Consider the following 26,200-nt stretch of genomic DNA (forward strand, 5'->3'; position numbering starts at 1 on the left):
ACGTGAACACACATGAAAGTATTTTAATGTGTCTGTTTGCATTTTTAGATTCCAGAATACCTGTGAGGCCGATGGTACCTTTCCTTGTTGAATGCTGGTTGTCTGATTGATTGTCCTCTTGAGCGTAGCGCAGGACAGGATTTTGGTATAGGTCGTGTCTAGTTTCTGTTTGTTGTGCGTTTGTAGATCAAGTAATAGTGACCAATCAGGTATCGGCAGGCTTTGATTGCAGTGTGTAGAGCAAAAGGGACAGAATTTAAACCACCTTAATGTCATCATGGTTCCCATTGGCGGTCATCTTACAACAATATAGCTTTTTATTTATCTCTATCGATGGATATCTGCGCACAAGTGCAGCTAAAAATGCATTCTCAGACATTGTATCTCAACTCCAACTCTATTCTCGCTTCTCATGTTGCGAGTTGGACTGTAAACAATGCCATGAACGAAAAGGATGTCCTTAAGCGTTAACCGCTGGAATGCCCGAAAGATGGCCCGTCGCTCCAAGATAATGTTCGGAATTAGGGCTCTTTGAAGGGAGCCAGATCATTTGGCTCCATTCCTTTCATTCAAAAGAACACGTGACCTTTTTTTATAGTGGAGGGTTATAATGTAGCTCACAGTCTGCACTATGTTGTGGTGATATGATCCCGCTGCACGTGACGAGTATAAAAAGAACGGCTCTCACCTACGACTCCGTTCCCGGCTTTCGCACCAAAGAGCCGTTAAAAAGAAACGGATCGTTCGTGAACGTCACAACACTACTCCAAGAGGCTTAAGTGTCATCCAAGGATAGCCGATGGCTTCTGTGATTGTCAGTTGAGTAACATTAACATCACAGTTTGAGACTGCTGTTTCTGTGACAATGGTTGAGGGGAATGTAAAAGAATAAAGGGTATTACACTTTTTAATTTAATTGACTTTCATATTTATTCCTTTTTGGGGAAACTAACTACTAACCAAGGGTGCTTTCACACCTAAAGTCTGTTTGTTTGATCCGAATGAAAGACCAAATTGTTACCATGTTGCCTCAAGCTTGGTTTGTGTTCCACGGCAGCTTTTACCAGCAGACCAAAAGTTTTGATGTGTGAGGAAACTGCTCTCTGATTGGTCAGAATGCCCATGTGGGCAAACTCCCTGACATAAAACAAAGAGAGATCACAATCATGGACTTTAATGTGCTGTTGTTGGAGCCTTTTTTACTTTAAACCAACCTTGTTCCACAGTTCGATCAATTCCACTCTCCTTTAGTGTTTCACTGAACAGTTTAATACCTCTGTGTTCTTTGTGAAATTGTTTGGTCAACCCATTATTCTACTGGAGCACTCACCTCGTCGCTCCCCCATGCCTGTCCTCGAGTCATCCACCCGTTAACAACCCACAATGCCAACCACAGTTTTTTGGGTTGCTTCCTGTATTAGATCCTACTTTCAGTCTGATTCTCACCGAACCGCGGTTCATTTGGAAACGGATCGAGTCCCGTCTTTTGTGCCGGACAGACGAACAAAACTTGTGTTAGTGTCAAGTGTTGTCATCTGTTCTCTTTCTTACTTGCCCTGTTTGAGCGTAAGGGTATGAAAGGTGTACTCCCAAAAACATTGCCCTACAACGCTACTTGTGGTTAAAAACTTTAGGGTACCTTTTTAAAGGAACATCATCCATCTTTAGAGTCATATAAAATGAGGTTTCCTTCCGATGATTGGAGCTTCTGCTTATTTAATATAAGAGAGGTAAAATGTGTTATTACCTTCAGCGCAGAGAGATACAAACAGGTCACGCATGAGTTAGCCGAACTCTGTAGAAGCAGGGGAACTAAAATTCCCCACACGCTGAAACATCTCTTTAAACTTACACATGACATGCTTGTCTTGCTTTGGTGATCCACGTTGCCGCCTTACCCGCTTTGGGAGCCGAGCGCACTGTACACACACATGAACACACACGTTGACAGACTCCCAACACTCGCAATTTGCATTCGGCACTCTCTCCATTACTCTCTATTTCTAAGAGTCACTGGCTGCCACGAGTTGAACTTGGTTTTTGATTAAGTGTTTGTAGGTAGCGCCTCGGGCCCCGTCTCTCATAGATAAGAAGCAGTAATCCTGGTGTGTGCGCGCGTGTGTTATTGTGTGTTTTCTCTGGGATTCAGTGGCTGTCTGCCGAGAGACCGAGAAACAGTTTAAAATTCAAGAATTTAATTTTGCCGTATTTTTCCCAGCTGAAAATGAAGTGTCATTAACTTCCTGTCTGCGCTTTTATTTTCTGAATGAGGTTTTAAATGAGCCCCTTTTCTCTTAAGTCGATTACATGTCGGATTTCTAATGACAAAACAAATCAGAATTTAGCACGGGCACTTAATCTCATTCATCATCGCCGTTTAAGATCAAAACATCTGATGAGTAGATTATTTCTCCCCAAAGAGGATCCCCCTTTTTTCAAAAGCCGCCTTTTAGGAAGTGTTCCCGTGTTTGACAGCACGCCAGTCTTAACAAAGGGGAAATGCTGAGTTCCCTTTAATAGATGTATATTCATTTTCAAATGAGTTGATTAGCCAGCACAATGTCATTGGATTCAGGGGCCCATTACACATTTATGATGGTAAATTACTGAACATTTACAATCCAAATGAAATTTCATGAGGAGGGGATATTGAAAAAATGGAGGGAGAGAGACGCTTTGCGTTCATCCCTGTAGCCTTGCCTCATTGCATCGCTCTCCCTCTCTCTCTTTCTCTGTCTCACCCTCTCTCTCTCTCTCTCCGCTCCTGTCTGTTACTCTCTCACATATCACATCAGTGCCCCCTGTGGTCCAACCGGGCATCACATAAAGGTCTGTGCTCCCTGAAAATTTTAGGATGCATTTTCACGCTGACATTCAAGTAATAGCTGCATATCTACAGGTAAACACGCAGCCATGGTCTCCAGCAGCGCGGCGATGCAGACGGGAGAGTGACGCTGAGGAGGCTTGTTCCCCCCTTCTGTCTTCGGTGTAGAGTTACATGTAGGTTCAAACATCCTATAGATCCCTGAGCAAACACCTCTCCTCTCCAATCAGCTCTCGGCTCTGTGCAGCCCTGTCACTGCGTCCGCATCAATATTTTATTTCGGCAAATTTGCGGTGACACGCATTAGTACAATTAGGGCCAAGTTTTAACTTGGATTCCCATCTTCTACAAGGAGAGAGAGAGCGATAAAGAGGAAGCCTGAACCGGCCCTCTCTCTCTCTCTCTCTCTCTCTCTCTCTCTGGCTCCCTTGCTCTCTCCACCCCTCTCTCGCTCTCTCTCTCCGGCGTGGCTGCTTCGTTCCTCAGCCCTCCACCTCTAAATAATTCATCATCCAATCAATCATTTTCTCTTTGTTTTGGGCCCCAGTGCCTGAGATGAAACGGCCCGCTGCCAAAGCTGCTTTGCCTCATCTGAGGCCTGGAAAACATGATCTGCTGCTGAGATTACAACACACACTCGCACATATACACATGCGCGCACACACACACACACACACCAAAATGCATCTCGCAGTAGTGCTGGTACCACATATTCACTGTTGGGAGTCATACACATTCATACAGATAAAACAGGCACAAACAGACGCGCACTCACCTGCAGTGAGGAGTTGAAACAGTTCCACATTTACTCTGAATGACAATGAGATATTTGAGCCTTTGTGACCATAAACCTCATTATTTAAGTGCTTTATAGAATGAAGAGAAAACTTTAGCTTGATTTTCAGCTGTCAATCAGCAGAGTATGAGACATTAACTGCAAGAACTGCACTTATAACACAAGTTGGTTGCAGTAACAGAAGTCCATACTCGCTCTTTTCTTCTTAATGTGTCCCGCAGATGTACCGTGTGATCTTTCCGGGTAACATTTCTTTCATATTTTGCAGTTTTCTTTAATAGACAAAATGTGATTTAAGTCGCTTAACAGTGTTAAACGTTCAACCTTCCTTTTTTTTAATGGCGTGCCATTGTAAGGGGAGTTCTGTGAGAGAACACAGCCTTGTGTGTCTGATCTCCCAGCTGTAACACTCGGGTTTGGTTAGCTTATCTAAAGGGCCTGTCTCCGCCTTAAAGCCTGTGTGCAGGCTGCCTTAATAGGGGGAAATGTCTTGGACAAGTGATTTGAAGATATTTTGCTTCATCCCTTTGGAGCGCTCTGCAGGTGATGCCGCCGAACGTCTCCTCCGTTTGATGCCGAACAACACAGATCCAGCTATTGAGTGATGGCTTCAAATGCGGAAAGAGTTGAGGCCCTACGTGCCGCTCCCCCTACTCGCGCTGCATCAGAGGAAACTGACATCTATTATGGTAAAGAAAAGACAAGTGTTTGAAAAATTCACGTACGCACATTGCAGAAGTGTCAGGATTTTTTTTTTTTTTTACAGAGTGCAATTCTTTCTTTTTTTGTTAACAAGGTGGTTTTAAGTCGAGCATGTCTATATGAACTCTGTTGGATGGAGCATGAAAGGGTGCTGCTAGCCTATCATGGTAATATTTGAGCCCCCTGAAGAAGCCACCACCAGTCCCTTGTGTCCTTCTAACAAGAGGAGATTAAACTCTCCGACTATGAGCTCAAATTTGATCTGCTCCAACTCCATCCAACTTTCTTTCACCAACACTCTGTGTCCTGTCTTATTGTCTGCTTTTACATTTAATTCAGTTTTTATTAGCATTACATTCTGCCGTATCGCTTTTGATTTTTTTGCTTTCTTCCACTTCAACTTACCATACAATCCAGGACAATATTTTTCATGATTTTTCCTACATTTTAAATTCTAATCAGAGTGTCCTAATTGATATATATGCATTTGTACTTGCATCTATGCATCTTTCTGCTGGGGCTGCACAATATTGGAACAAGACGAGGTCAAAACCTAGTATGTGGCTGACCGCATCAGGTCAACGTGCGCCTTTGTGGGCAATGTGTTACAAGGACTGTTCTTATGAAGCCGATGACGACGTGTTTGAAAGCAGGCGCGCTGTGGACGTAGGTTAGGACAGCGGACGAGAAGCGGAGGAGCAGCCCCGCCTACTTCCCAAACAAAATATCCAGAGCCGTATAGACAGAGAGTTGCAGAAGTGGAGGTCCAATATGCTCCATGATCTGCTATTGCAATGTCGTAACTCTCTCTCTCTACAGCTGTGAAAGTACTGTCAGTCAGTTACTCAGTCACATACAGACCCATGTGTAGGGCTGACCCCGGCGGTCAGCCAAAAACCTGACATTGCGATAACTTTTTGTTCTGCGATATTTATTGCGATTTAAGAAAAAATACAGGAGATTATACCAGATAAACGCAGTGTGTTTACATTTAAACAATCAGGGTTGGGAGGGTTACCTTAAAAATGCATTCCAATAAAGTTACTAATTGGCTGTTGTATGTAAATGTAATCAGTATCCCAATCCAAGCATCACAACTTTAAAGTAACAAAACTTCAGTTACTTTTGGATTACTTCAATACTAAATCTGCAAATAAAGACAAGAGAAAAGACATTTCAATACTTTTGTACTGCGCGAATGCCCGTCTAAATTAGTAGCGGTAATTATGTGCATTGAAAAGTACTTTAAGTATGCTGTTCACACGACTTCACACTCAAACTTATTCCAGTCTGGAGCTTGTGTTATCCCCTCCGCGACCATCACCATAGTCAGTATTTTTTTAGTTTTTAACTGTAATTCTCTGCGGCTAACGTTAGCGGTTGCTCTTAGCTGTAAATGTTTCTTTAAAGTAGTTGTCGAGGCCTTGGATAATGAGAGCCGGAAGGCATAACTCGCACTGCACTGCGATGTTGCTCCCATTTCCACCCAGTGGAAGCATTTTTCTTCTCACCACAGTTGCCATGGCAACCATAGACTGTTGATGGCAACTTTGAGGAGCGGTGTTGTGAGAATTGTGTGTTGTAACATGTGCGCGCAGGTGCAGGGGATTAAGGTATGCTCTCCGCGGCACATCCGCTCGGTGACCAGTGACCGGTCCGTTTATGTAGCCACAGCGTTAACCAGCACCGGGACGAGGCACCGCTGTTAACAGGAATACACGCACTTATACTTGTTTTCTTTTTATCTAATCTCTATTTAAAGAACCTGACAGCAAGAGCACTACTGTTTAATAGCTTTTTACTTATTTTGATTCGACTTCTATGTTTATTCTTCACCTAAACACCAAGTCAAATTCCTTGTATGTGTAAACCTACATGGCAACTCGCGAGCGAGTTTTCCTTTCGGACCGAGCAACAATAAAGTCGCAGCTTGACGTGTTTCACTTAATTAGCCTCACAATCGCACGTCATGCATGTGAATATTGCACATGCGCACATTACAATTGTGATTGTTAAAGCCCTAACACTCCTCCAATATTTAATATATATATTGTGCTATATATTCCCATCATAATACACAGAACAAGTTGGGAAGCACTTATTCCATCTGAAAACTCTTTATTACTGTTAATGTTGGCTTTGGCTTTAGAGGGGACATATTTTAGCTGTGCAATCAATTTTCTATTCAAATGTTTTTGAATCACGTTAGTGTTTCGTTTTTAAAAATTGTATACTGTACATATTTTAATTAAGTTATTTTTCGGAGCCTCTCTTTCCTCCTGAAACGAAAAAGCTGTTTTGCCATCCAAAGGTCAGACCTTAGCCACGATTGGCTGACAATATTTGGAGTGAACCCGTAGCCCCTTGCCCACATGGGGAAGCGGCCGCACTTAACAGTCACTCCAAAGTTGTTGTAAACACGGCTGCCCTAGGATCGGTAATTCGACCTTTAAATGTACGAGCCAGACTCACCAGGAGGTATAGGAATGGTAAGTTACGATCTCGACAACGACTTGACAACAAGCTAGTGCATGAAAGCAGTCTGAGGTGAATTCGATTCGATTTCACCGAAAACAAGGTTCTAGGTAGAAACCTGCAGCTGTTCTGAACTGCCCATTTCAGAGGCGACCTTTTTAAAAATGTGATGAAAAACAATAAACACCCAGAAATGTGAAACCCATGCCCATATGCGAACATCCATATAAAAGATACGGCCCCTTTTAACAGCAGCGAAGAAGAAACCGTTTGAGGCAGCATCCTGGAGTTTGTGTTTGGATGGTTTCTTGCTCAAGATGGTCAGGCCTCGTGATCCAATGCAAAATGTGATGAGTAAGTTCTTTCGATACCTCCTCTTGCAGTAGTGATCCATGACTAATCCATGAGTAAAGGTGAAGCAGTTGACACCTCCTCTGAATTAGGTCAGCTGCTAGTAGAGTGTTTCTCGCTCTTCTTGTGGTGATGTGCGGAGGAGAAATGATCATATCACTTTTTACAGCACTGTTGGGACAAACAAAATTTCAATGGAAATAAAGTACACAGTCAGCAGGGATCGCCACGTCATCAGCTCTAACACTGTAATGGAAAAAGGCTTCAGTAAAATAGTAAGTCACAGCTGTTTACTCCATCATAAGTTGCATTCTTACTGTTAAAATGAGCTAAACGTTTACCCCTGAAGCCTGTAGTGTAGATACCACTTATTCCTCCGCACATGAAATGTAATAGCCTTGTTGAAATGTGCCGCGGGGGACTCGCACACACAGTAAACGCGCGTCTGAAGCCTGATAAATAGCAGAGGCGGATGCGGAGACGTTAACCGTAAGCGTCCTGGGCACCGTAAAAAGACAAACAGCTTTATTTATCAGACTGGCAGGAACACATTATCAAGACAGACGCGCGAGACTGCAGGAGTAAATAAAACACTGTGGGAACTTACAGAGAGAGAGGGAGGGATGAAGGGGGTAGGACGCAAGGAGAAGGAGGGAAGGGGACAGGCAGCGAGTGTCAGGCGGTAGAGCTGAAGGATCACCCAGGGCCTTGTAATCATGCCCCGTAGGGCTCAACGTCAAGCAGCGCTCGTGTGAATGAGCGATCACACCTACCTGCCCCCTGTTTGTCCCCTCCCTCGCTCTCCCCCTTTTCTCTCTCTCTCTTTTTCACACACTCAGTAACACGGGCCGCAGCGAGTGCAGTATCTGCCCCACTTCATGAAATAAATTGGCCACCTACCAAAGACAGCAAGAGTCAGATTACCTCCGGTGAGAAGTCGCCTATCGCAATAATTGTTACAGAATGTGTCGAGAATCTGTTCAAATATGTCATTCCAAAACACGGCCTCGGCCCGTGCGACCCCCGAATCTGTAAGATATTTATTAACAATTACGAATTAATTGGAGAAAATATTTGGTTCGTATATGTCAGTGTAATTTAGGCGGCAAAATGTGATGAGTTCTTGGTTTTTATTAGAATATCATTAACCCTCTTGTAATTAACCTCGTTCAAAAATTAACCACGTTATTATCAAACCAAGCAAATAATTGAAGCAGCAGCTTAATTTATAATTTGACAATTTGCTACCTCTTTTTTTTTTCTTCCCCCCTCCGCTCCCTCTTTCATGTGTTCCTTTAATAAAAACGAGGAAATGGAGAGAAACATTTAACAGCAGGGACTTTAATGAACATGTAGCGTGGTGAAAAGGAGAGGCAGAATTATCGCGCATTAATGGCATCTGTGATCCGTCCTCTTAAACTGGACTGCACTCACCCAGAGGACCCCCACCCCACCCCACCCCTCCTTCTACTCCTCATACACACACACACACATGCAGGGAGGGTGTGTGTGTGTGTGTGTGTGTGTCTTGGAGGAAGTGCTTCAGAGGCCACAAGGGGATGGTATGGAGATTCGGCCCTGGTGGGGAACACAACCTGGCCCTTGTTTTGGCTGCACAGACCAGCGAAGGAAGGCCGAGGAGGAAGTACAGAGGAGGTGTAGAGGATTTTTTATTTTTTTTTTGTCTCATTTAACTATGTTGTTGCGCACTTTGATTCATTTAAAATGTGCCAGGTTAATGTCCTACAACTTCAATGCCAAATCTAGGCTGTCAGCTCGACGCTTATCTCACAGAATGTGCCGCTTCTGTCATATTTAAGTTGCTTTTAATGATGTTTATATCTGCATTAACTTTAAAATACATACTTAATTACTCCTATAGAGATCATCGTGACTCGTAGAAAGTCAAACCACAGTGTAGAACTACTTTGTTACAAGACAATTGTCATTTTCAGAATTATGAGTTACTAGAAATAAAAATACAATAATTACTAATCTTTTAATTTGTACATATTTTTGATGTTTCCAGCTGGTAACGCTGGGGTTAATTTTTAGTACTTTTTCGCTGTGTCACTTGTCAATTTCCCTGTAGGAATCAATTGTCTTATTTTAACCTCAAGTTATACATACACTGTGAAAATAAAGGCTCGTCAATTAAATCTATGCAAATTGTTTCAAATATCAAGGCTGTAGAACTGGGTAGGGAAGGTATCCAGAAATGACTGAATTGTCCCTGCCAATCATTTTGACCAAATTACACTTGTTGCACTGACAACCAGCAGAGGAGTCGTTTATTTGAGACAGCCGTCACTCTGTCTGTCACTGTAAACAAGGACTCCAGTCTGCAGTTCATACACGAAACTGAAAATGATACAGCTGAACAACATGTCTCCGAATCAAATGACCAGTTTTTGCGTCGCATTCGCGCTGTCCATATGCATGCGCACTCTCTCTCTCTCTCTATCTGCAATTTGTTAAAATATTATAAATATTACTTAATATTGCTGCCCCAACTTCTTTGGTTACAGTGTGACATTTGAAATGGAAACACGTGATCATGAAAGTGTGTGGAATCAAAAGTTACAACCTGCCGCGAGACGCGTCACTTTGAGAAGCGAACACAGAGAAACAGAGATCAGAGATCACATACTTAAGTCTCAAGCAGGGCTGAAACAATAATCACCTGACAGCAGTTATTTGTTTGTGAATTCATTAATCCTTCAAAATGCAGGAAGATGTGCAGCTGTCATCCCCACCAATGTTACAATGAAAACTACACCCTTGTCAAGTATGCTAAAAGTATATGAAGTTTACAGCATAACGTAATTTTCAACAGTAACATTGGCAACCTGAAATAACACAATAAAATCTACTCAAACATCTGGCCCATACTGCAGAGTGTGCATGCTTCAACCTCAGTCCTATCATGCTATTATGGAGAGCTAATGCCATTATGGTAGGAAAAAAAGCAATGTCGCTCTGTGCCTTTGGAGGACGCGATCCGCTTCTCCAATGGGCCCTGGAAAACCTCCGCCAGACTACGTAAAATGCGTCATCTGGCGGAGGCCAGGGAGCTCGCTCAACCACACTTCCTCAATCTAGGCCGCCCACCTCCACGTGTTTCGTTCAAAATCATCAGGTTTGAAATGTAGACTGCAGACCTGAAGATTTTTTTAGATGATCCACTGGTATATTCTCGTCGTATTTTGGACTCTGAGCCGTCGCCTGCAGCGAAAACTGTCTTACTTCACTCCAGCGTCTCTCGCTGGGCCGGGAGGGAGGGGCGCAATGCACGCTGGGTGTTGTAGGAATGTAGAATTGGCGAAACTACGAGCTGTTTGTACAACTTTCTCCACAGCTATGGCGCCAATTTCAAATATTATTGTTTCTATCGATGACGGAGAACACCAGCTTTGACTGACAGTGGCAGTGGCCGGGTACTCCGGCTTCCTCCCACAGTCCAAAGACATGCTCGTTAGGGGAATTTAGAGTCACCAGTCAATCTAATTAGAAATGTTGAGTTGAATTTACCTCATTTATTTTAGTGTATCATAGTTATTAAATTTAGGTTCTCTTCACTCAAAACGTGGGGTTAATGGACTCAATCAAATAAAGTTACTCCTTTTTATCTAGTAGATTCTATAGGTTGCTTTTAATAGTGTAGTCATTTATGTGTTGATTGTAGTTTTAATTCAAATCTGAATCTAAAAGTAACTAAAGATAAATTTAATGAAAGAAAAACACACTCTTTGCCTCTGAGCTGACGTGGCGTACAGCTAAGAAGTAGCAACACTTGACAGATGTCAGGAAATGACCTCCTGAAAGTACTTAAACTTTAGGTTTCTGGAGCTACTCTCCACAACTGATGCATACTCCACCATCTTGACCCCTACTTGCACCCACCTCAGTCGCTCGACATCAAGAAACCCAATCCCTCAGAGAGTGGGAGTGGCCGTCCGCCAAATCTGCCTCATCATTGACCTCAATGGGCCGCCGGCGCGAGTCTTCAGGACAGACGTTTAACTGCCATACAAAACTCCACGCCTCGCTGCCTATTCAATCACTCATGTGACAGTTAACGGCCCACGGTGCCTAATGATTTTCTGTCATGTTCGGGGCCACGCCGCGGAACCGGAGGATTAAATATCGGCTGACGATGGACACATCAACTGCTACAATGGCCCCCGTTCATCAGACTCCGTCCTGGAAGAGAGTGAAGTATGGGGCCACCTTGTGCCGCTCGTGGAGGGCCCGTTTGTTATCATCGCTCTGTGTGGGGGCAGGATGTTCATACTGTACGCTTCATTTCCTCTGGGACATTACGGCAACTTCTCACGGATCTCAATATTGACGAAATAGAAGAACTCTGAAGTCTTCTTTTGGTTGATGTCCGCAGGTTTGGTCACTCTTCCTGCGTTGCACTCCTTTCCCCACAAGAATAACACCCAACTTTTTCTGCTTATGTTGCACTTGCAGCACCTTCTGCAGTGGGATGTCACTCGTCTGTGTGTACACAGGCATTTTTGAAGTCCCAGGGCCACTCGCTCCCTCGCTCTGCAGGCCTCTCCGCTCTTCCTGTGAGCTCCCCTCTTCCCTCCTGTGTTGTGTCTGAACATGTATCTCGCATTCATCCCGGGCTCCCCTCCACCTCCACCTGCTCTGCTCCTCTACACATCAACATTGTTTGGCCGGACGGGCATCTCTCTGGCCGGAGTTGTGTCGAAACTTGGGGAGTATTTATTATTCAAAGGCCTTGTTCCCTATGCTGTTTTAGCACGGAGGGGGAGCAAAGGTGTGTGTTTGGTGGAGGGAGATGCCGGGCTGACACCGTGTCACTGGCAGGGAGAGCTTCAAAATCCCACAGTCGACTTCCCCCCCATTATTTGTTCCAGTCCTGGAAGGCACAGGGAGATCACACACACATGGATAGTGCAGTGTGTGTGTGTGGATTTCGATACATATATGCGAGCGTGTTTGTGTGTGTCTTTATGCAGGCGAAGTGTCGAGTGATTACAGGTTGATTTGGCTGTGTGTGCAGAGGCTCTCACTCACATGTCATACAGCGGCAGGTTGGTTATTACCGGCCTTGGCAGCTTTAGTCTTGAGAAAGCAGCTTCCATCGAGCCGCTCCGAAAGTTTATTCACCAAAAAAAAAAATCAATCCCATTGATCTGTCCAACTCATTTGTGGTTTACACCTATCTGTATTTACCCAAAACATTGCATCGAATCAATGAAATTAATCACTCGCTCATGTTTTCTCTGACAAACCACACACACACTGTCCTCCCCATTGCAAACACTCATAATGAACAGCACCGAGCGTCTACAGCCTTCAGTCCTCCCTCCCTTCTCCCACCAGGCGAGCCAACTTTGCACACTTTACATACAATATTCATGGCCTGTCTGAGAATGAGGATTCACGGTCCGGTCATCTGAAACAACCCCGGCAATCACTGATTGTCTCTTGTCCTTATGAAAGAGAATAATTCTTTAACATGCGCCAAGACGGTTCAAAAACAGCCTTTTTTGATGAGTGACACTTCCCGTCCTCCGGATGCTTTTTATGTGTCGAACTCATTAATAAAGCAGCACCCCGGAGAGCGAGACGGGGGACACATGAAGTGCGTGCGCCGGTGCGAGCGTGTGTGTATAACTTTTGGCGTTTGAATTGTCAGGTGTGATTTTGGGACTGTGATCTTCACACAACAAGGTTCAATCACGCTAGTTGTAGCGCTATTTATCGGTTTTTCTTCTCTGACAATCTACCAGGTTTTATTCCGGGGCTTTTTTTTTTTTTCCTCTCCTTCTTTTTGTCAAACACTGAATATTAAAAGAGTCAAAAGTAAGAAGTGGAATTCCCTGCAGTGAGGTGTGTTACCCACAAAAGAATGAGGGGGAGTGCAAATTCTAAATTACTGTCGATGGGCTCTATTAGAAAATAATTCACTTACATTTTTTTTCCTCCCTGAAATGTCATCTGCAGCTCTCTGTATCCGTTTGCATCTTTTGTTCTGGATTTTTCTCTGTCAAATAGTCAAACTGCAGCTTGCACTGTGGCTCATTCTCTCACAAACACAAAGAACATCATCGCAAATTTGCTTATCAATGTGTTCTTTCAACATCTGCCTCGTCGCTTTGTTATAATTTCCAAGAATCAAATGTGTGTGGTTATATTGGAGCATTTAAATGGTAATCTCCCGCTGCCTTTTGTGTCCGCGCTGCTGCTGCTGCTGCCGCTGCGTGCGTGCCCGCGCTGCACCCTCAGCTGTTCACTTGTGTTTAGCCTTCTCTGGCGTCTGTATTAAAGCTTAATGCACTTCCATTCTAATAAGACATGGGGCTTTTGATGAATGCAATGAGTGCATGTTTTGAAGCCGTACAATATGCACAGCAGCATCTTATCTATGTAATGCAAGTGTGTTTATGAAGCCTTGAGGTTAGGAGGATGTTTTCTAAGTGAGCGTCTCTCCCTCTCTCTCCCTCTGCAGAATGCATTTTAAGTGCCAAAGACACACAATGCACGCACACTGACGCAGAGACACACAGTCACGCAGGGTAATTTAGAACTGTGGGCTTTTAATCAGCATATTAAATGTGTCAACTCATAAAGTAAAATGCTGTAAATGCTTTCAATATTCATGTTTTCGTATTTGTCAACCCACATTTCATAACAAATTCATGAAAAAAGCCTCTCACACTGCATGCTGGGAGAAGGCTTTGTGCAGGGCATCCATTTTTGAAAAGACAGCATCCATTTAGAGCTCATCATCATCACAGATTTGCATCCGGAGCCTTTGAAAAACAAAGATAAATATTTTGTATCATGCATTTTTTAAACGGCGCACCGATAAAACATAATTTATAAGATCGGGCTTCTGCTCGGCGCAATTTCTTGTTGTGCCGAAGAGCAACGCTAATGGACTTTTATGTCACTTTGTTTAGTGAATAATTAACACTTATACAATATGTACAATCAAAGAATTGTATTATTGATCGCCACGGTTGTTTTTCAAAATCTTCCTCAGCAGCGGCTTGCTGTGAATAAATAACGGGGGAGTCTCAGCGGGAGGTTGCATGCAGAACAGCAGCTCTGTTTAGCGAGTGCTTTTAGAGCTGTCGACACGCACAAGGAGCAACTTACCCACCTTACTTACTCAGAGGCATGAGCTGAATATTTGCTATTTGTAATGCAACAAAAAGTCAGACACAGAGTGTTTTTCCCTCGTCGAATAATGTTTTAAAAATATCTTTAAAACCTTGAAGGTGCTGGGGATGTCTTGTAGAGAATCATCCTGGTTTTTCAAAATAAAATGCATCAAATGTTTGCGAATCAACAATTTTGCATTGACGTGAAAAAAGTATAGAACACAGGACATTTAAGACACTTCTTTTTTATAGCTTTCACACATACACACGTGACAGTACCTACATTATGCCCACCCATTGTCCCTCCCCTGGGACCAAGAGTCCACTCTAAAGGCAGAACAATAAAATTAGGCTATAAATTAATTGACATGGAAAAGATAGTATTAAGAAAATAAATAAACAACCGTTCTGGACCATTATCAAGTAAAACAAGACAAAAAGAGATCCAATGCATAACCAATATTAACAGCAGCAACAAGCCCAACAGGTGAGCATCAATCAGCTGGAGTCAGATCCTTTACATACTGAAGTCAACTTGTCAGGTGACCCGCACAGTGTGTGTCGAGTTTTGTCAAGCTGGAGCAAGGACAACAACTCCTGAATCCATCTCTGCGTGCTATGAGGCAACTAAACGCCATCGCTTTCTTTTGTGCATTTGTGGCATGAGTTTCCACGGGCGTTATACCAAAGATGGGGGTGACTGGGTTGGGCTCGAGGGATGTTTCACATAGAACCGAAAGGCAGTCGAATAAGGACGACCAGAAATTGAACAAAACATGTAACTTAACGAGACCGGGTTACCGCACCTAGCACAGTTAGGGTTTTATTTTAGCTCGTCCGTCATTGGAGTGATGGATTCTGTGGAACACCTTCAACTGAATTAACCCATGTCTTATACAAATAGAGGAAGTATGTACAGGAGAGATGCAATCCACCCAGACATCCTCAGAAATGACGTGAAATTTGGTGTATAAGACGCACTTTCAAGACATCCATCTAAAAAGTGGGCCGCATCCTACATTCTGGTGCGACCAATATACCTTTAAAATGCAGAGAGGTATGTTATTGTGTTACGGTATTTTACTGGTTGTTAGGTGGTGACGTCTCCACATTAAACCGTTTCCAGATCCAAGCCGCTACCACGTCTCCTATTTCCATATGCAGCAGTGCGGTTTTCTTCGCCGTTTTAAGCGAGGAAAACTAACTCAATTGTTGCTAACGCTTCGTCACGGACATGCTCGCCATTGCAGCTGCCACCCTCACAACAATCAACGTTACCGTAGGCTGCCAGCTGCCGCTAGCTAAGGCACCGGCAGCTAGCAGGATCGCAAACTTTACATGGCGAAAATAGAAGGTAGGCTGTAATTTGTGTGTTCTGAATGTGTTATAAATGGGATACTCCCCAAAAACAGACTGCGTCTTACATTCCGGATTTTCCGGTACCATTTCTGGATCGCGTTCCCAGGATACTTTGAATGATATTATACGTCCTGGAAATTTGTCCAGTGGATTCAGAGTCATTTTTTAACATCAGTGTTGCTTATCAGAGTTTAAAAGTAATCTGTTGCTCGGAAAGAAATAAAGTTTTATTCTAGTTAAACATTATTTTTAACTCAAGCAGCATTTTCACAGACGTGTTAAAGACATTCAGAAGTCTACACTGGTGTTTAAGGCTTCCTTTTGTGGTGTCTAATTACTTACAACAATCTGTAGCTTGATTAATCGTCTTTTAATGGAGTGCAAAACAGCAGCAGCCATAACCTCATGAATGCTTTTACTAAGTGATGATAAACAATTTAGGAGTAATTAATGCTTTTATTAGAGTGGTGATAAACATAACAGCTGCGGACAATGAAAGCACCATCATTTATTTATCATACGCAGAGGATGAACAGGAGATCACAAGCAGACGTCTTGTGCTCGTGTGGACGGAAGAAATGTGTCTTTTTTCTGCAGCCACCTGCTTCTCATTCCCAACATTCCCGAAGTTTTTATGAGGAAAAGAGGTTCACGGTGAGCACGTAACCCAACAGTTGGAAGTGCAACCTCTATCCTAATAAAAACACATTCACGAGCGTGTCTAATGGGCACGATGTAGAAAACAGCCTGAAACAGAACCCACATTTCTGGAGGCCGTCGGGTTCAGGAGAAGAAGCAAAGCAGGTGTCCGTTATAAACCGCTGCATGCAGGAATCTCCTGCACGCCATCGGAGATGCCTTTTAAAAACCCATAGGGTATTTACATTATCAATTAATAGAATATTTAAGCGTGTGTGTGGAAATGGGTCCACGTGGAATAGCCATGAACACCTCGCAGCAGGACGCCGCAGTTAATTGCGTTTTGAGAGGAAGCAGGAGAGGCATCCAGACCCTTCGCATCCTATTATTGCCACAGAGTCAGTTCAGATGTGCTTACTGTGACACTTTGAAATACCGCCAAAGTAAACTGCTTTGGTGTGTTCCTCAACCACGTTACCTACCAGGCTTTTGCAACCCTAGAAACCCACACACATAAGGCCGTAACACACCCAGTGAACACTTTAAATAACTTCTACATGTGCGTTCCCTTCTCTCCTCTTCCAGACTGACAGTTCCTTTCCCCTACTTGTCGCCCCAGCCATACTGCGGGCCACATAATACCCCTACTCTCTCCATTTCACCGTGCATTCATCTGTGAAGTGCGTACAGCCGCCATTAGGAAGAGACAATGCAGTCTGCAAGAAATACACATCACTTGGCCTTGATAAGAGGGAGACAAATAGGAGGAACTGTTTGTTGGGAGCCATCCTCTGCTTATACGGAGCCCCTGTGAGCTTCTGTTTCTTCTGCGCAGTTAACCTTTTCCATTAAACCACATTGCATAATTACGGCGAGTCAGTGGCATCCTCCATTGTTGTTTAATTAGCCAGCTAATGTTGTTACTCGCCGCTGCAAACCCTTCATTTGTCTTGCTTAAGGAGGCTCTCACTTTGCATTACCACTGGGAAATTGAGTTTATTTATTGTAAGAGGAGAGTATGCAGGCGATTAAATCTTAATAAGCTCCGGTTTCCACTGTTACAATGTGTTAACGACGATATCTTCATTCCTGTACCTCTGAGTGTTCCTCATGTGGAATGGGGGGGTTGTTTGTTTTAGATATGTCCGTCAAACAGAAGCTACAGAGTCCCATAAGCCTCTTGTGGCATTTCATATGTGACTTCAGTAAGCAGTGATGGTGGACCACCACTATGTGAAGTTGCAGACAATTATCGATCCAGGCGATATTCTCCAGCACTTAACCTTTACACTAGCCGGACGGGATATGAAGTCCCTTATTGAATGTGTACTTTTATGTTCTTCTCTGGTGACAAGCCTAATCAATAGTCCCCCCCCTCCTCCTCCCTCCTCGCTCTCATTAGGGGCAAGACTATCTTTAGCCTGGACAGGAAGTCCAAATGCCTGGGCGGCCCTGGTGGTCTAATTCAGCAATGCAGAGAAGGAGTTATATGTGAAGGTTCCCAGTCATCCAGGTCATTCTAATCCAAAAGGCAACTGGACTTGAAGTTCTTGGAGACGTTTCATCCGAGCAACCCATCAACACCAGAGGGTTCTAACGACTCTCATACCTCTTTCCCACCAAAATTAGCTCGTTAACACGGGTTCTTTAGACCCGGGAAGACCCTCTTATAGATACCGATTGTCTCTTTTCCCATTGCCAGTGAAGTATACTCCTGTCGGTCTTTTTTCTGCTGTGTCACCGTCTGACGTCACAAACGGGCCCCGAAACAGGGTTAATAAACTGTGAAGATGTTACGGTGGTTAGGTTATTGTATCTATTACTCACTCCATCTGTTTATCAAAGTAGGCACGACAAATGTGGAACGATGTATGAGCGCTGCTTGGACGGAGACGGGCGGAATTTGTAGATGACAAGGAGTGGCAACGGGGTAGGAGGTTACTGCGTTGACACAGGTTTTGTGTTCCCATCATTGCCGATCTGAGTGGAGGCGAGAATTACCCAGGTCTACTGCAGAGTCATTTGACCTGGGTGTGAATGCCGCTTGTAGCCTTAACCACGAAGCAAAAATGGCGGGTGTGAGCGGGTTTTTTGACCAGCGGGAAAGCGGCTTCAGTGATACTAGGTCAACAGCCCAGGTTAACTACTCTCCCTTGATTACACATCCATTGGCATACAAACAGGGCTGGGTTTAAAAAATCGATCATTTGAATGACCCAATATCGTTGAACAAATCCGGAGATCGATCTTTAAAAATATGTGTAAAAACGTGTCCGATCACTCGTGATTCTGAGCGCTCCTGAACGCAGCAACGACTTGGCGTATCCCTCTGAAACACGGCAGTGAGGGAGACATGCCCGGACTTGTGTACTGCACCAACTACGGAGACAAAAGTGATTGCAGACCGACTCTTTTTGTCGTGTTTGCATCCGTGAATATGTAAGTTAGTTTTGCACTGATGTTTATGTTACACTCTGTTGGCATCAGCTTTGGCTGCAAGTGTATTTTCGGCGTGTTGTACAGTATGCCTTTCCCAATAACTCTTAGTCTCGTGGGGTTTTGTTCTTCACGCTACGAGATCTTGTGGCCACATCTCGCTCAAGTTGGTTAGAGGTGCCAAATTGATATTGAATCGAATCAGGACCTTGTGAATCCCAGCCCTACATACGAATGACCTACAGAGGCTTATATTTCTAGTTCCGTCAGTTTAGAACTGAAGAAGCCTTTCGGATGAGAGGTGAAATGTCTTCAAGAACTTCAACCAAGTCCAGTTGCCTTTTGGATTACGCTCAGAACAGAGAAGGAGTTGCTTAAAAACAATCTCACCACAAACGCCAGTGAGGAGGGTGTTTCAGGAGTTTGTCCTTAAAGCTATGGGAGGCACTTCCTTCCCGCTCGTGTAGTAAAAGAAGCCACTAAAAGAGCAGGACTTTTACTCTCCTAATCTCTTTTTTTTCCTCTTATGTCGGCAAGATGTTTCCAGATAAGCACTATTAATCATCCCCCCGCATCTGTTCGTCCTCATACACTTTCACCTGAAAAGTCTCCGCACTCGGAAACATACCGCTTCTCCTCGCAATTGCCTGACACATTATCTCATTAAAATGTACAAAGAAAACTCCTTCTCTTTATCTCTGATAATCTAATTAGCATCAGCCAGATGGTTTAATAAGGGATATCGGCGCCGTTTAGCCTCCCAAACGGCCCGCTGGAGGAGAACAGTGGAGGAGGCTCCTCTCCACTCTCCTCTTCACTCTGAATAGCTCTCCAGGGTTCACATTATTGCTTCCTCTGCCTGAGGCGAACCACTCCAACTCAGGAGTTTAGGGAGGATGAATGCATCCAGGAGAGAGACATGCTCAAAGTGAATCAAATAGGCAGAGATGTTGGAGACTGCTGGGAATGTTTTAAACCAAATAATGGCAGATAACCGGCTTCACCTTTAGTTCCCCCAAGGAGGTAAAACATTTCAGATTAGGCTTTAAATCTGTCTGAGATACATCAGCGTGTTCTCTGTGTGTGTTTAATTGTTGCTTTATCTCTTCTAAGATTGCCTGTGCTTAGATTATGTGAATTTTGCATCATAAAAGGACAAAAGACTCGCAAAAGGAAGCAGTTAAGGCCAAGTTTTGTCTTCTATTCGGCTTTGCAGGGAGCTCCATTTCCCTGTAACTTGAAGCTGTTAGGCCTGACAAGGCACCAGTTCAAATAAAGTCAGGCTATCATATCATTAAGGAGGAAAAAGTTCTATGTCCAGATTACATTAGAGGAGTCTTAGCCGTCTGGTTTCTCCGGTTCTGACACTTCTCTCTCCGTAATGAGCGGACGCTGCCGCAGCCGAGACATGAATGCTCAAGTGAAGTCCGCCGGACAAGACATCCTCGGCCAGGCCTCGCATTGGCAATCTAGGCAAATACATCGAGCAGAAAGAAGGCTAGCCGGCAAGCCGGAGCGGCCAGACAGTGGAGCCGGTCGCTGCAGCCCTCAGAGCCAGCAGCGAGCGAGAGAGAGCGAGAGAGAGAGAGGGAGACATGCTCAATTAACTCTCCAACTTCAGCAGGGCTTTTCCTGCTGGCCAGTGGAGAGGAACAATAATGACTGGATTTAGAATAAAAAGATGTGCACATCTACAAAGAAAGGGGGTGTGAGTGTGGGAGAAGATGAGATAAGGGGCTCCCATTTAGATTGACGGTTGGAAATTGTGGAAGGTCAACGCGGTCTGTGAAGCGTCACCCAGGCAACTGCTGTGGCAAAAAAAAAAAAAAAACACAGTCCAGCCGAGCCTGATCAGGGCGAGAGGCTTCGCTGCTTGGATTCTTTTTCCCTCTCCTTGCTTTACTTCTTCTTCTTCTTCTTGAGGCCTCACAAATGGGGCCTCCAACATGTGTCACAGGACGTAGGAACCTCTCGGTGAGGAGAAAATAATGGGATGTATTTTTTTTCCTGCTCAGAATATCATGAGAGTCAGTGAGAGGAATATCGGATGAGGCTGCTTCACTGGGTCGTTCTTCAGATCACACTTGGAACAAAAAGTTTGGTCTTCTGCTATTAAAAAGTTATATAATCAATTGCATGTTTTTGATTCCCAAGTAATCAGCTAATGAAGTGGTTTATTATCAAGTTAACCAGGTTCCCAAACTCTGAGACAGATTATTTCTCCATCAGCATCATTAGGACGAGCTCTGGACAAGTGGCCCGAGGTAAGCGGCTTTTAACAAGCATCTCCCGCACTAATCTGCGCACTAGTCTCCTCGCCAGGCGTGCGCGGGCCGCCACGCGCTAATTGCACTCAGCCGCAATTGAAACAACATCTAATTGTCGGTTGGATTAATTAGGCACGTGTGAATTCCTAAACAAGGAAGCACATAAATAACAGCAGGTAGAAGGGAAACCGGTGGGAATATTCGAGCTGTGTGCGCTGGCTCGCCGCAAATTTGGAACACAAACTAACGTAGCTTTCTGCACATTACTTGGTATTTAAAGCTCTTTATTATGAATTAAATCCTCCTCGAGTATATTACCTAATTCTGCACATGCAACCGCAGAAATGAGTCCCCGCAGTCGCACTTTTACTCTGTTTGACTTCTCCCTGCTTTCGGTATTTTCAGCAGCACTGTTTACATACACTGTTCGACAGTTTAAAGGAATTTGTAGAGTCAAATCCCTCCTCACATCATAACAGTAATTACATCCTTTTGCACTCCTCGCAACCTTCCTGTCTTTTTTATTTTTTTTGCACTTCAAGCACTTTTTAACTGTTTTACAATCAATTAGACCCCCCCAGTCCCCTCCCCCTCCCCTCCGCACGGCTGCACTCTGTGCTGCTTCAAAGACGCTCGTAATATCCACGTATACGGCGTGCTGCACAATTTCACAATGTGCTCACCTGCGTGTGTGTGAGTCTGCATTCACACACACACACACACACACACACGGAGGTCTTATTAAACTTACTCCAAACTTTAACACACACGCCGCTGCGAGTTTGCATCAGGAATATTAACGCTCGTATTAATTTCATGTTGACCTTTTGCCATCCGCTGGCTCGGCGCTGCAGTCCAAACACACGGAAGCTGTTTCTAATTCCCCGGCGTGAAGAAACGCGCACTCCTGCACGCCCACAAGAAAAACTCACGAGGCGACACAATTTTGAGGCAGTTAATCGAGTCCATCGTAACTTTATCACCTGCGTTGACCATTAAGACGTGCGTAAGCTCACATTTGCGCGCGCATGCCCCAGCATGTGATGTTAGCGCTTATGCCTCCATGTTTGTGTTCATGCTCACATATATTACTTAGTGTAAAGTGTTGCAGCTATTAAACCCCGTAATTGTTCCCACCTCAGCGTGTAGGCACATTGTGCTGCCTTCACAAAAGACAAAGCAGCTCCTGTTAAAGAAACTTAAAAAGCAAATCAGTCAGATATGTTAAAACACTCTTTACAAAGCAGCTTTAAAACTTCAAACAAAGCAAGCGACTGAACGGCGTCAGACGTCCCGGCGCGCGGCCTCTCGACTCTTTTCCCCTCTGCATCGCAGCCCAAACGCTCCCGGATGCAATTTCCAATTGTTTACGGCTAATTTGCCGCTGTTTTCCACACATGTAAACACACCACTATGTCCCAGCAAGGAGCTTTTCTTCCCCCCCTTCCTTACGAGTCTAGTCTACCTCCAGGACACGGAGGAGTTTGGGGCCATAACAAGCGCTACGGCGATGTGACAGGGACAAAGGAAACGCATTAGTCAGCCATGTTGTGCGTTTCTGGGAATCCACTCTTGTGTGTGGAGTTCACTCAGGAGAAATTACATTCCTGCTTTGATTTAATTAAAGCTAAATATTGGGCAATCGTCAGGCACTTGGCAGGGGTACGCTTGACACTGTAATTATCTCCTGAGGTGCTTTTGTCTTAAAGGCTGCGTTCATGCGTGAAACCAATTCCAATGCTGACTCGTCGAGGGCTGCGGGTTTTTTTTGTTTCTTAAAAGAAAAAAAAGACTGTTTGCTTACTGTTCCTCTAAGCCGTCTATAACCTGTCACAGCGGCTGAGATGGAGGAGGAGGTGTTAAAAACAAATAGCTGCACGGTCGCTTGATGCCGGAGGAGAACGCGCAGGTTTGCCTTCTCTTACTTCTTGCAGACAGCACATATGTAACACAAAGGTTTACCTAAATAACTCCAGTCATGGATTAATGGCTCTTTACCCTCTGAATAAAACATCCTCATGATGGTATACAGGTGTGTGACAAGGTGTATGATTCTTACAGTATGTACAGTATGCATCCAGTGATTCCTCCCCCACTCCGTCTCTTTATTTACTGTATATATCAACCATCTCTCTCTATTCTCTCTGTTCACTACGCGCTCTCTTTTCTCAGTTTTCTCCTGAATTATTCACCAGTGTCATCATGTTGACCTGTTCCTTGTCAGTGCTGCGTGTGTGTGTGTGTGTGTGTGTATGCAGCTGTGTGGGTGCATCCGCGTGTGTCTGTGTCAGGGCCAAGCAACGCTCCCCTCATCCAGTCCTCGGCTGTAATTTGTGTCACTGACTTGAGTTTGATGGGTGAGCAGCTCCGCACAACACTGTGTCACAGGGGTGGAGTGGCGGTGTGTGTGTAAATGTGTACGCACTCGCTGTGTGTGCGCGTCTTTTTTTTTTCTTTTTTTTTCTGCATGTCTTTGTCTGTCTCCATCCTGAGATGTGGCCATGTGAACCTGTTACAGTGTGTGTGTGTGTACCTGAACAGCGGTGCAGCTCTCTCCCTGCGTCGCCTGCATCGGCGCCGTGTCACAGTGAGGAGCCCGGAGGAGACAGCCGAGGCCGCGGCGGTGAGGCGCTCACAGCTGCCACTTGTCACATTAGTCAGCTCAAATTTGGAGGAAATCAATTCGGAACCTTAATTCGCTCGACGACTCCCACGCCCGCTGCAGCCGAAGAGCCCCGGCCACCGGCAGGCTCTCCCCCCCCTCCCTCGCCCCCCACCTCCCCTAAAAGATGTGGAATCGACTCCCAGGGGGACACAAGTCATCAATCTTAAATCACCTCCTCCAAACTAATGGCAGTCCCCAACCCGGCCGGTCCTGCTAAATTGAATTATTACTGGATTGACAAAAAACTGCTGAGAATATTTTTGAAGGAAGGAAGGAGAGCCTCGGTGTGTCTTAATGACAGGAAGTGGAGGAGAAGTGGTCCGACTGAATCGCGCACACGCGTGCACACGCAGATTCACACGCTGTTCAAACTTGCATGCGCTTTAACTGAAGCACACTCACTTTCTTACACACACGCTCAGCGGCTACGTGCTGTATGCTAATGCTCATCATCAGTCTGGGCAGATTAATGACCCGGCCCTCAGCATCGGCAGACACAGGTGCTGCATGGACCACCTACTCATTTAGAGACAGTGCATGCAGACGGGGATTCTGGATGCTGGGCTGCAGAGCTGCTTCTCCAGCTCGGGGAGATGAAAGCGAGGCAGGTCGAATGCACACTGAATGCATCTGTAAATATCAGTTGTAAATGGAAGGGGGGAATCGCAGGATAACTCGGGATGCAGCGTTGAGGGTGAAGCCTTCCCGACACCCTTAACACAAGTGGGAGTGGATGGAGAGAGAGACCAGAGATGTCTGCGAAAATGTCATTAAGGGTGCTTTCACACCTGAAGTCCGTTTGTTTGGTCCGAATCAAAGACCAAATTGTTACAATGTTGCATTTTGCCAAAAGTTTGCTTTGTGTTCACACAGCAGCTTTTACCAGCGGACCAAAAGTTTTGATGCGTGAGGAAACTGATTGGTCAGAATTTCCACGTGCGAAAAGTCCCTGAAGTAAACAGAGAGGGAGAGCACACTCCTCAATCCTACTCAACATAATCGCTGAGTTTTTTTTACTTTTAATCGACATTGTTCCAAAGATCGATCGGTTCTGTGTTCTGTGAAATTGTTTGGTCAGCCCATATTTCTATTTCCTCATCGCTCCCCCACGTTATCATTTTGTTGCCTGGCTGCGTGGCTGTCTCTGCCAGTGTCATCCCCTGTTAACAAACCACAATGTGCAGTTTTTTGGATTGCTTCCCTTATTTGGTCCTACTTTAAGTCAGTTTATGTTCACATCTGAATCGAACCAGACGGCGGTTCATATGTAAACGGACCGAGACCCGTCTTTTCACCCGGACCATGGTCTGGTTGTTTGGTCTGCTCCAGAGTTTGATTGCATGTCTAAATAAACCTGACTTTCAGAGTGAAGTCTGATGTCCAGACCAAAGCTGTTGGGTGTGAAAGCACCCTAAGTTTTGGTAATGTCATGGTCTTGACTCGGTCTGGGTCCCTTAATGTCTTGGTCTTGACTCGGTCTCGGTTTCTTAATGGCTTGGTCTTGACTCGGTCTCAGTCCCTTTCTGTCTTGGTCTTGACTCGGTCTCGGTCCCTTAATGGCTTGGTCTTGACTCAGTCTCGGTCTCTTAATGGCTTGGTCTTGACTCAGTCTCGGTCCATTAATGTCTTGGTCTCGGTCCCTTTATGTCTTGGTCTTGACTCCGTCTCTGCCCCTTAATTTCTTGGTCTTGACTTGGTCTGAGTACCTTAATGGCTTGGTCTTGACTCGGTCTCGGTCTCTTAATGGCTTGGTCTTGACTCGACCTCAGTCCGTTAATGTCTTGGTCTCGGTCCCTTTATGTCTTGGTCTTGACTTGGTCTCGGCCTCTTAATGTCTTGGTCTTGACTCGGTCTCGGTCTCTTAATGGCTTGGTCTTGACTCTGTCTCGGTCCGTTAATGTCTTGGTCTCGGTCCCTTTATGTCTCGGTCTTGTCTCGGTCTCGGCCCTTTAATGTCTCGGCCTTGTCTCGGTCTCGACTCGGTCTCCGTACACTCTGGTCTCGAACTTAACTTGGTCTCGGTTAGTGTGGTTTTGACTACAACACTGTTTTTAGGACGCGATGGTGTTGCATGCGCAACTCTCAGCAGAGATAGTAAGGATGCGAGATGTCTCACCCCTCAGCAAACTTGGCTCCCGAAAACGATGTTATGTCCGCACACAGCATGAAAAACACACGCGATGAGAGTGATAGCTAACTATCACTGACAATTACATTTGTTGGCCGTCTACTTTGGTCATCAAATTATAGACTTAGACTCAACTTTATTGATCCCTTTGGGATGACTCCCTCTGGGAAATTCAGTAAAAGAGCTAAATAACTTATGTCGACTAATTGTTGCATGGTACTGTCCAACATAACTCTGCTTTTGTTTTCTTCTTCTATCCTGCTGTCAACTTCTTCCTCGGCCAATTAATTTCTGTTCACGTTACCCTCAGTGATGTCATAAGCACATGTCATGAAGTAGTGACAGGGTGAGTCAAAATGCAGGGAAATCTGTTTCGAGCGCCAAATATATAATAAAAGTATTTTCTGTCC

The sequence above is a fragment of the Semicossyphus pulcher genome, unplaced genomic scaffold, assembly GCF_022749685.1.
Source record: "Semicossyphus pulcher isolate SPU_LCO1_2020_fin unplaced genomic scaffold, fSemPul1.0.p SCAF_20, whole genome shotgun sequence".
In the NCBI taxonomy this organism is placed as follows: domain Eukaryota; kingdom Metazoa; phylum Chordata; class Actinopteri; order Labriformes; family Labridae; genus Semicossyphus; species Semicossyphus pulcher.